This window comes from Ursus maritimus (genome assembly GCF_017311325.1).
Source record: "Ursus maritimus isolate PB19 chromosome X unlocalized genomic scaffold, ASM1731132v1 scaffold_X1, whole genome shotgun sequence".
NCBI lineage: Eukaryota > Metazoa > Chordata > Mammalia > Carnivora > Ursidae > Ursus > Ursus maritimus.
In genome coordinates this window covers 63,043,043-63,055,688 of record NW_024423319.1, presented here as the reverse complement: position 1 = coordinate 63,055,688, position 12,646 = coordinate 63,043,043, and positions in this window count along the sequence as shown.

Here is a 12,646-nt window from a genome sequence, read left to right as displayed (position 1 = left end):
AAAAAAAAAAAAAAAAAAAAAAAAGAAACCCTTTCTGGCTTGTTCCACCCACTAATTTATCTTTCACAGAAGGCACCACGGTTTACCAGTTTCTTGTCAATGTAATTTACAAATGCTACCTTTTTAATATTTTGTTCCCCCATCCAAATGGTACTATACCATTGGGGTGACCAACCTTTAGAGCGTGAACACAGGACACAGCTGTATTAGATGAAAAGACCTATAATATATAATAAATAATTGTGCAAAAGTGTTATTATTTTAATATAAAAATATGAAAATAGATGTTTATTTAAGAATATGTTTTTCTGTACTGTTCTGTGACATACTATTATTTAAATAAAACAATTGGACTAGTTAACAGTTAAACAATTAGTATTAATAGTAGGACTAAGTAAATACTTGGTGTGAGAAAATATGACAGTGTTTTCATATTTCTGTCCTGTTACAGCAATTTATTTTAATTCTTGAATATTTAAATTTTATAGGTTGTAGTGTATATTGTTAATATACATAAATGTAAGACTTTTAAAAAGGAGAATGTAAATGCAATATGACAAGTTAGACATATCATCTGTTGCCCATATTTAGTAAAAAATAACAATGAAATGTTTCTTTTGGCCCTATGGTACAGTAGGATATTTTTACTCTTTTCTGTTTATTTTCTAATAATATTTCTCTGAACTGCCTGCAGCCATTAGGACATCCTCGTTTTCTTTTATGTAGTGGTAAAACTGAATATAGTCTAACATACTGTTCACTTTGATATGCATCTCTGGTCTTATCAAGCCCACATTAGACTGATTCTTGGTGTTAGTCTAGTGTGGTGACATCAAGCTAAATGTCCTTTCAAAAAAAAAGTGTTTGAGGATATAATACTCCTAAGTAATACTTACTAGGAATAGCAGGTTTTTAGATTTGTGGGAGTTAGTTCTCAGTTCTCCAGAAATGTCTATTCATTTAGTACTAGAGGCTTGTCTTGGTAGACCAGCTATTTGTCAGGCAGTTAGGCCCTTTGCATCTATGCGTTCATCCTATAGGCTGTCCGTGACTAAAATGTTCATCAATTTTTAACATTCCAAAGCACGTTAGATGTCATCATAAACCAAATCTTTTTTTCCCCCTCAGGGAAAAAGATTTTAAAGCGCAGAGGTAATTTCAACTTGTGAAATTGAAGTTGGATTCCAAATAAATTAAAATTTTAGTAAAGAAATGAGAGTCCTGTTTAACTTGGGTGCCTTTCTGGTGAGTCTTTGTTGTTGTTCTGAAGTAGTCTTATTTCCAAAAACTGAGTCTTTTTTTTTTCTGTATGAGTTATTGTTATAGCCTACACATAACATCAGGCAACTTGGACACAGTTAGTTAATTCTTTTCTAGTCTCCATATAACCTCTTCAAAGATCATCAAACAGTTTTAGAGAGACAGCATATATATCTATATATATATCTATATATATATATATATCTATATATATATATCTGTTTTACTGCAATCCTTTCACCATTCTCATCCTCAATGTGTTTACAGATTAAAGGACATTTTCCTTGTTCCGCATTTTGAAAAAAAGTTTACAGCAGGCCAACGTTTTAACACCTTTTCTATGGCCAGTAACGATAACAGCCATCATGTAAGGCACATGTTTTATGGAGATTATTCCTTCCATTTCAGTACAGTAAAAAGTATCTTTAGGTGCTTTTACACATTTTGAGTAAACTTAAAAGTGAACAAAACTTCATTATGAAAGCTTCAATAGCCCAGTTAAGAAATCACATTCCTTTTTTTTTAGCACTATTGTGTACAAGATGTATGTACACTTAGCAGATAAGATCTTTTCATTTTCTTTGGTACAAAGTTTATAGACTGAATGGAATATGTCAAACTCAATATTTACATCTATGCTTGAATGTGAACATAGATGAGCAAAATATAGTTTGTATTTGGACAAGATACCAATATTCTTTTGTTTTGGGGCACCTGGGTGGCTCAGTCAGTTGAGCATCTGACTTTTGATTTCGGCTTCGGCCCTGATCTCAGGGTTGTGAGATCAAGCCCCACATTGGGCTATGCACTGGGTGTGGAGCCTGCTTAAGGTTCTCTTTCTCCCTCTCCCTCTGCCCCTCCCCGCTAAAAATATTCTTTTATGTTTTTTATAGTATTTTTAAAATTAAGGTATAGCTGACATACAGTATTATATTAGTTTCAGGTATACAATGTAGTGATTAGATATTTATATACAGTATGAAAGGATCAACATGACAATCTAGTTACCATCTGTTATCATACATAGTTATTACAATATTATTGGCTATATTCCCTATGCTGTACTTTACATCCCAGTTACTTATCTATTTTGTGCTGGAAGTCTGTTCACCTATTTTGCTCATCCTCCCCAACCCTCCCCTCTGGCAAGCACCAGTTTGTTCTCTGTATTTATGAGTCTGTTTCTGTTTTGTTTATTTTTGTATAGTATTCCACATGTACGTGAAATTATATAGTAATTGTCTTTCTCTGTCTTATTTTACTTAGCATTATACTCTCTAGGTCCATCCATGTTGTCACAAATGGCAAGACTTCACTCTTGTTTATGGCTGAATAATAGTCTATTGTATATATATACTACATCTTTATCCAATTTTCTATTGATGAACATTAGATTGCTTCCATATCATGGCTACCATAAATAATGGTGCAGTAAACATAAGGACACATATATCTTTTTGAATTAGTGTTTTTGTTTTCTTTGGATAAATACCCAGAAGTGGAATTGTTGGCTCATATGATATTTCTATCTTTAATTTTTTGAGGAAACTGTTTTCCCCATGATTGTTTTTTTGACACTGAGNNNATGAATCCTTACCTTTTAAAGATTTATTTATTTTATTGAGAGAGAGAGAGAGAATATCTCAAGAAGACTCCCTACTGAGTGCAGAGTCTGATGCGGGGCTTAATCTTAGGACCCTGAGATCACAAGCTGAGCTGAAACCAAGAGTTGGATGCTTAACCAACTGCACCACCCAGGTGCCTTGGGTTATATGAATTCTTAATATATTTTGTGTATCAACCCATTATCAAATATCTTGTTGGCAAATCTCTTTTCCCATTTAGCAGATTGCCTTTGTTTTGTTGATGGCTTCTTTTGCCGTGACAAAACTTTATAGTTTGATCTGGTACCAATGGTTTATTTTTGCTTGTTTACTTTGCCTGAGGAGACAGATCCAGAAAAATATTGCCAAGACTGTTGTCTTGAATTTACTTGAATTTATCTACTTGAATTTACTTGAATTTAGGAGTTTTATGGTTTTAGGTCTTTAATCTATTTGGTTTATATTTGTATATGGTGTAAAAAGTGGTCTACTTTCATTCTTTTGCATGTTGTTGCCTGGTTTTCTCAACACCGTTGATTGAAAAGAGGTGGTCTTTTCCCCATTGTACATTCTTGCCTCCTTTGTCATTGAATGTTGACCGTATAAGTGGGTTTATTTCTGGGTTCCCTATTCTAGTTCATTGATCCATGTGTCTGTTTTTGTGCCAGTGTCATATTGTTTTGAATACTGTAGCTTTGTAGTATAGTTTGAAATCTGGGAGCTTGATACATCCAGCTTTGTTTTGTTTTGTTTTGTTTTCCCCTTCTCAAGATTGCTTTGGCTATTTGGGGTCTTTTGTGGTTCCATACAAATATTAGGATTATTTGCTCTAGTTCTGTGTAAAATTCTCTTGCTATTTTGATAGGGATTGCATTAGATCTGTAGATTGCTTTGGGTGGTATGAACATTTTAACAATATTGGATCTTCCAGTCCATGAGCATGGAATGCCTTTCCATTTCTTTCATCAATTTATCAATGTTTTATAGTTTTCAGAGTACAGGTCTTTCACCTCTTTGGTTAGGTTTATTCCTAGGTATCTTGTTATTTTGGGTGCAGTTGTACATGGGATTGTTTCCTTAATTTCTCTTTTTACAACTTCATTATTGGTGTATAGAAATGCAACAGATTTCTAAAAAAAAAAAAAAGAAAAATGCAACAGATTTCTGTACATTGATTTTGTATACTGCAAATTTACTGAGTTTGTTTATCAGTTCTAGTGGGTTTTTGGTAGTCTTCCAGGTTTTCTGTATATAGTATGTCATCTGCAAATAGTGCAAGTTTACTTCTTTCTTACTGATTTGGATGCCTTTTATTTCTTACTGTTGTTCGATTGCTGTGACTAGGACTTCCAGTACTATGTTAAATAAAAGTGGTGAGAGTGGATATTATTGTCTGGTTCCTGACTTTAGGGAAAGGCTCTCAGTTTTTCCCCATTGAGGATGATATTAGCTGTGGGTTTTTTATATATGGCCTTTATTGTGTTGAAGTAAGTTCCCTCTAAACCTACTTTGTTGAGGGTTTTTATCATGAATGGAAGTTGTACTTTGTCAAATGCTTTTTCTCCATCTATTGAAATGATCATGTGGTTCTTATCCTTTCTTTTAATGATGTGATGTGTCAGGTTGATTGATTTGCAGATATCGAACAATCCACAAATAAGTCTCATTTGATTGTGGTGAATGATTTTTTTAATGTACTGTTCAATTCATCTTGCTAGTATTTTGTTGAGAATCTTCTCATCCATCTTCATCAGGAATATTTTTTTACTGGTGTCTTTATTTGGTTTTGGTATCAGGGTGATGCTGGCCTCATAGAATGAATTTGGCAGTTTTTGTTCCTTTTTCATTTTTTGGAATAATTTGAGAAGAATAGGTATTAACTCTTCTTTAAATGTGTGGTAGAATTTGCCTGTGAAGCCATCTTTCATTTGTTGGTGTTTTTTTTGATTACTGATTCAATTTCTTTGCTGGTTATTGGTCTTTCAAATTTTCTATTTCTTCCTGTTTCAGTTTTGGTAGTTTATGTTTCTAGGAATTTATCCATTTCTTCCAGGTTGTTCAATTTGTTGGCATATAGTTTTTCATAACAATCTCTTAAAATTGTTTGTGTTTCTGTGGTATTCTTTATTTTTCCTCTCTCATTTGTGATTTTATTTACTTGGGTCCTTTCTTTTTTTCTTGATACATATAGCTAGAGGTTTATGAATTTTATTGATTTTTTTCCAGAGAACCAGTTCCTGGTTTCATTGATCAACAGATCAATTGTTTTTTAAGTTTCTATATCATTTATTTCTGCTCTAATCTTTATTATTTCCTTCCTTCTGCTGGTTTTAGGGTATCTTTGTTGCTCTTTTTCTAGCTTCTTTAGGTTGTATATTTGAGATTTTTCTTGCTTCTTGAGGTAGGCCTGTAATGCTATATACTTCCCTCTTATGATTGCTTTTGCTGCATCCCAAAAGTTTTGGACCATTGTGTTTGGACCATTTTCATTTATTCTTGCATTTATTTCTATGTATTTTTTTAATTTCTTCTTTTATTTCCTGGTTGACCCATTCATTCTTTAGTAGCATGTTGCTTAACCTCCATGTATTTGTGGTCTTTCCAAATTTTTTCTTGTGATTGACTTCTAGTTTCATAGTGTTGTAGTAGGAAAGGTGCATGGTACAACTTCAATCTTCTTGAATTTGTTGAGGCTTTTTTGTGTGGCTGATATATGGTCTATTCTGGAGAATGTTCCATGTGTACTTGAAAAGAATGTGTATTCTACTGTTTTAGGATGGAATGTTCTGAATGTATGTGTTAAATCCATTTGGTCCAGTGTGTCATTCAAAGCCATTATTTTCTTGTTGATTTTCTGCTTAGATGATCTGTCCATTGATGTAAGTGGGGTATTAAAGTCCCCTACTATTACTGTATTAATACCAATGAGTTTCTTTATGTTTATTATTAATTAATGTATATATTTAGGTGTTTCCAAGTTGGGGGCATAAATATTTACAGTTGTTCTTGATGGATAGACCCCTTAATTATGATAGAAATGCAATAGATTTCTGTATATTGATTTTGTTTCCTGTGACATTGCTGAATTTTGTATCAGTTCTAGCAATTTTTTGGTGGCGCCTTTAAGGTTTTTTTATATAGAGTATCATGTCTTCTACAAATAGTGAAAGTGACTTCTTCCTTGCCGATTTGGATGCCTTTTATTTCTTTGTGTTGTCTGATTGCTGTGGCTAGGACTTCCAGTATTATGTTAAAGAACAGTGGTGAGAGTGGACATCTCTGTCTTGTTCCTGACTGTAGAGGAAAAGCTTCAGTTTTTCCGCATTGAGGATGATATTAGCTGTGGGCCTTTCATATATGGCCTTTATTATGTTGAGGCCTGTTCCCTCTAAGCCTACTTTGTTGAGGGTTTTTATCCTGAATGGATGTTGTACTTTGTGAAATGTTCTTTCTGCATCTTTTGAGGGGATCATAGGGTTCTTATCCTTTCTTTCATTGACATGGTGTATTACGTTGATTGTTCGTGAATATTAAACTATGCTTGCAGCCCAGGAATAAATCCCATTTGATAGTGGTGAATGATTCTTTTAATGAATTGTTGGATTTGATTGGCTAGTGTTCTGTTGAGAATTTTTGCATCTGTGTTCATTAGGGATATTGTCCCGTGTTCTCTTCTGTAGTGGAGTCTTTATCTGGATTTGGTATCATGGTAATGTTTCCCTTGTAGAATGAATTTGGTAGTTTTCCTTTCATTTCCATTTTTTGGAATAGTTTGAGAAGAATAGGTATTCTTCTTTAAATGTTTGGTAGAATTCACCTGTGAAGCCATCTGGCCCTGGACTTTTATTTGTTGGGAGGTTTTTGATTACTGATTCAATTTTGTTGCTGGTTATCAGTCTGTTGAGGCTTTGTATTTCATCCTGTTTCAGTTTTGGTAGTTTATATGTTTCTAAAAATTTCTCTATTTCTTCCAGGTTGTCCAACTTGTTGTCATATAGTTTTTCAAAATATTCTCTTATAATTGTTTCTATTTTTGTGGTTATGTTTGTTATTTCCCCAGTCTCCTTTGTGGTTTTATTTATTTTGTCCTTTCTCTTTTCTTTTTGATGAGTCCGGCTAGGGGTTTATCAATTTTTTTAAAGCACTGACTCCTGGCTCCATTGATCAGTTCTATTTTTTTTTTTAGTTTCTATATCATTTATTTCTGTTGTAATCTTTATTATTCCCCTTTTTCTGTTGGCATTAGTCTTATTTTGTTATTCTTTTTCTAGTTCCTTTAGGCGTAAGGTTAGGTTGTGTATTTGAGATTTTTTGTACTGTTTGAGGTGGGCCTGTATTACTATATACTTCCCCCTTAGGACCGCTTTTGCTGCATCCCAAAGGTTTTGAACCACTGTGTTTTCAATTTCATTTTTTTCCATGTATTTTTATTTCTTTGATTTCCTGCTTGATCCATTCATTGTTTAGTTGCATGTTGTTTAACTTCATGTATTTGTGGCCTTTCCAGATTTTTTCTTGTGGTTGACTTCAAGTTACATAGTATTGTGGTCAGAAAATATGCATGCTTTGATCTCAGTCTTTTTGTACTTGTTCAGTCCTGATTTATGACCTAGCAGTACCTTTAGGGATTTACCTCAGCCAAGCCCACTGACCTTTAAAACTCCAGGCTTTAAGACACGCTGGTTGCAAGAACTCATGAAAATCAGTCCTTCTCATTTTCCCAGCCAATGACTTTGGGGAAGTGTTTCCCTTATGCATTCCCATTTGTTCCTCTCTCCTGCCTTTCTCCATGACCATGGCTCCCTCCCCTACATAGTACCTGTGATCCATTTCTCCCCCAAACCACATCTCTACACTTCCTACCTTCTTCACTGTGGCTTCCCCCCCTCCCCTTTAGTTCTGGAGTTTGTTCTGTCAGTCTTCAGGTTGATTTCTGGGGTATTTAGAATGATTGGATAGTTATCTAGTTGTGTTTGAGGGATGAGATGAGCCTAGGGTCCTCCTACTATGCCACCATCTTAGCTCCTTCCCTTAATGCAGCTATTAAATTAAATTAGTTATACCATTACTTTTATAATTATTCATATTATTCAATAAAAGAAGACTAGAAAGCCATCACCAAATTGCTAATTATAATTATTTTTATTTTTTATTTTAGTTTATTTTTAAAGAGTTTTATTTATTTGAGACAGAGCACAAGTGGGGGTTGGGAGGAGCAGAGGGAGAGGGAGAAGCAGACTCCCTGCTGAGCAGGGAGCCTGGTGCGGGGCTCAGCCCCAGGACCTTGAGATCATGACCTGAGCCTAAGGCAGACGCTTAACCAACTGAGCCACCCAGGCATCCCTAATTATAATTATTTTTATATGATAGTTCTACAAGTGATTTTTATGTTTTTGTAGTGGTGTATTTAAATTTTTCATATAAACACACATTCCTTATGTAACAATAAAACACAATGCTTATAACTTATAAGTGGTGTGCTACAACTTTCTATCTCCTCATTTTTCTGGGAAAGTAAGAGGGTCATCTCTGGTCCTTCCATGGGATTGCTAGCTTAGTGGATAAATAATATGTGGAAGAACTGGTGCCCAGATTACCCTCTTGGGCCTACAGTCATGATTATTAAGGAAACAGGAATTTATTTTCTGGAACGTCTAGCTATTTAATAATTTTACCCATTTTTTGCACATCTAGTGTTCACCAGAGTGTCACTTCTCTCACAGTATTTGAGAGTAGAATCGTATAATCATAACTTTCATAGAATTTTAGATATTACAACAATGGAAGAATCCTTTCTATTACATTCCTGACAGATGTAGCTCTCAAACTTGTAATGATGAGAAGTTGAATTCAAGAATCCTTGGAGCAGCCAACTCCATTGTTGGACCTTTACTTGTTAGGAAAACGTTTCTATTGCGAATTGAAACTGGCTCCTGTTACTTTTACGTTGTTGATTCTAGTTCTACTTCAGGGAGCTAGAATCATTGCCTTCACTCTGCAATAGACAGCCTTGCTTGCTTATTTTTCTTCCTTTCCAAAGGATAGTTTTAGACCAGGTACTACCATTGACCACACAAAGATCAGTTTGCCAATCTGTACAATAAGAATAATCATAAGGATGGAGTAAGGATGAATGAGATAGTATCTAATGACCCCTAAAAGAAATTATGAATCCATTAGAAGAAAGGAGCTTCACCAAAGCAATTTAATATCATATGTGATTATTCAACATTTAGGTTGAATCTTGACGTTGAAGAATATTACTAACAAAGCAAGCATCCAATGAGATTACACAAACTTCTTATTCTTTTTCCTGCTGTTGCTGCTCAACTCATCACTCAACTGTTAGAATCATATTCTTTTACTCAGAATTCCTCTGATTTTGCTCTCTAGGGCATAATTCAATTTGCTTATAATACAATTAGACCCCATTGTCACTTCAGAGTAGATGACTATAACATCAAATGAAAGTCAAGGTTTGCCAGAAACTGTTAACTCACCTCTAGATAATAATATATTTTTTAACTTTTGGAAGCATGATAAAGATTTTTGTAGATGAGCTCAAAAAGACTACATTTTAATTCAGATTAAAACATCTGATTGTCTCCTTTATGTGTAGAAATTATATTGGTTAGATTGTCCTCAGCTTCAAGTAACAGAAACTCTGACTCAAATTGTCTTTTTTTTGACCAGTCATTATCTTTTTAATTTTCATGATAGCTTTCCCTTTTTAAAAATATTAAGCACTGGAGGAGATAATGCTAAGTGAAATAAGTCAAACAGAGAAAGACAATTATCATATGGTTTCTCTCATCTATGGAACATAAGAACTAGGAAGATCGGTAGGAGAAGAAAGGAATAAAGAAAGGGGGGTAATCAGAGGGGGGAATGAACCATGAGAGACTATGGACTCTGAGAAACAAACTGCGGGCTTCAGAGGGGAAAGGGGTGGGGGAATGGGATAGACTGCTGATGGGTAGTAAGGAGGGCACGTATTGTATGGTGCACTGGGTGTTATATGCAACTAATGAATCATCGAACTTTACATAAAAAACCAGAGATGTACTGTATGGTGCCTAACATAATGTAATAAAAAAAATTAAGTATTTAAGGGATGCCTGGGTGGCTCAGTCAGTTAAGCATCTGCCTTTGACTTCGGTCATGATTTCAGGGTCCTGGGATCAAGTCCCACATCGGGCTCCTTGCTCTGAGGGGAGCCTGCTTCTCCCTCTGCCTGCCACTCCCTCTGCTTGTGTGCTCTCTCTCTCTGTCAAATAAATAAATAATCTTTTTAAAAATATTAAATATTTAATATGTAGCTATTAAAAACAGACTCCTGCACAAGCAGTGGGCCAAATAAGAAATCAAATGGCAAATCAAAATATGTCTCAAAACAAAAGAAAAACATAATATTCCAAAACCTATAGAATGCGGTAAAAGTAGATGTTAGAGTGAAATTTATGCTCTAAGTGCTAGTATTAAGAAAAAAACAACATTACACCACAAGGAACTAGAAAAAGAAGAAAGGTAGCTGAAATTTAGTAGAGGAAGGAAATAACAAAGAAAAACCAGAAATAAATAAAATACAGACCAGAGTAAACAATAACATAACATTGAAAGCAAGGACCAGTTTTTCCAAAAAATAAACAAATTTGGCAATGCTTTAACTACATTAACTGATGAAAAATAGAGAAGACTCAAAAACCAAAATGAGAAATGGAAGAGAAAACAATACAACAGATAATCACAGAAATACATAGTGAGATAAGAGATTACTATAAATAATTATATACTAACAAATCAGATAACTTAGAAAAAAACCAGATAATTCCTAAAAATGCACAAGTTATCAAGATGGAATCATGAATCTTGAATCTAAGAAATGGGAAATCGNNNATCGTCTTCGACCAATAACAAGAATGAAAGTTGACTTAGGAGTCAAAAATCTCCCAGCACAGAAAAGCCTAAGACTACATGGTTTCATTGAAGAATTCTATCAAACATTTCAAAAAAATAATTATAATCTTTATCAAAATCTTACAAATAGTAGAATAGAGGGAACACACTCAAACTCATTCTATGAGGCCAGTATTTTTTTTAATCTTTTTAAGAGATTTTATTTATTTGAGAGCGAGCGACATAGCAAGAGAGAGTACAAGGGGAGAGGAGAGGGAGAAGCGGGCTTCCCTCTGAGTAGGGAGCCCAATGTGGGGCTCAATCCCAGGACCCTGGGACTATGACCTGATCCGAAGGCAGAAGCTTAACTGATTGAACCACCCAGGGGCCCCCAGAACGTACTTTTTGATAAAAGTCTGCCTTCTTTTGTTCAGTGTATCTGTGGGATTCATCTGTATCACCAGTGTATCAGCAGTTCATTCTTTTTCACTGCTAAGTAGGATTCTATTATATTTTTGTGTATGCTTTTGTTTGGACTGTCACCATCCTCTGCTCTTACCTGGCAAGTTCCAAGAGCCAATGGACCACAGTAACTCCTGCCACAACCACGTTCTGCTCTCAGAGCTCCTTCTCTTTGATCCAAGGGAGAAAAAGCTTGATGCCTCACTTAGTACTTACTTCAAGGCATGGGTAGGATACAATTTCAGAATAAAAAGGAGTTTTTTTCTGGATTTACCTGCATTGATCTGCTCTGTCAATATATTTACTAACCACATGTTCAGACCAAAGTATTCAAAAACAGTCATTCTCTTAGCAGGGAGTTTTAGGGGGCTTGTAGTTTTGGTCTTATATTGCTGTGTCCTTTGCATTAGTAACAGGAGTATGGACATGCTTTTCATTTTATGCAAGCATAACTATCAGATCGCAGTGATGCGTAACTAACGCCATCCCTCCATGTTGAATTCCTGGTGGCTTGTGATGAATTGCGTACCTCACCAAACACTCTTATCCACATCCAGTGAGGCCAGTATTATCCTGACACCAAAGCAGGATAAAAATAACGCAAGAACAAAAAGTCTAGTTTGTCCAGTACAACCTTTGCTACTCCAGCTTTCTTTTGACATTCATCTGCATGATAAATGTTTCTCCACCCCCTCACTTTCAATCTAGAGGTGTCTTTACATCTAAAATGAGTCTCTTGTAGGCTGCATATAGATGGGCCTTGTTTTTTTAATCCATTCTGACACCCTTTGTCTTTTGATTGGAGTGTTTAGTCCATTTACATTCAAAGTAATTATTAATAGGTATGTATTCATTGCCATTTTATTACTTGTTTTGTCTTTGTTTCTGGAGATCTCTGATCCTTTCTTTTTTTATGATTTGTGGATTTTCTTTGGCGATATATTTGGATTTCTTTCTCTGGATTTATTTGCATATTTATTTGTGGTTTTTGATATATGGTTACCATTAGGTTTGTATATAACGTCTTCTGCATATAGCACTCTATGTTAGGTTGATGGTCATTTAAGTTTGAACCCATTCTTTACTCCTCCTCACGTTTTAGCTATATGTTGTTATATTTTATATCCTTTTACTTTGTGAGTTCCTTGGCTGATTTTTAAAAGAAATACTCATTTTCACTACCTTTGTATTTCCTACCTTTATACTGTTAGTTTTGTTCTCTCCTTTCCACTCAAAAAATCACCTTTAATATTTTCTGCAGGGCTGTATTAGTAGTCATGAACTTTTTAAGTTTTTGTTTGTCTGAGAAAGTCTTTCTCTCTCTTTCTATTCTGAATGATAGCCTTGCTGGATAGAGTATTCTTGGCTGCGCATTTTTCCGACTCAGCACTTTGACCTATCATGCCACTCCCTTCTGATTTGGA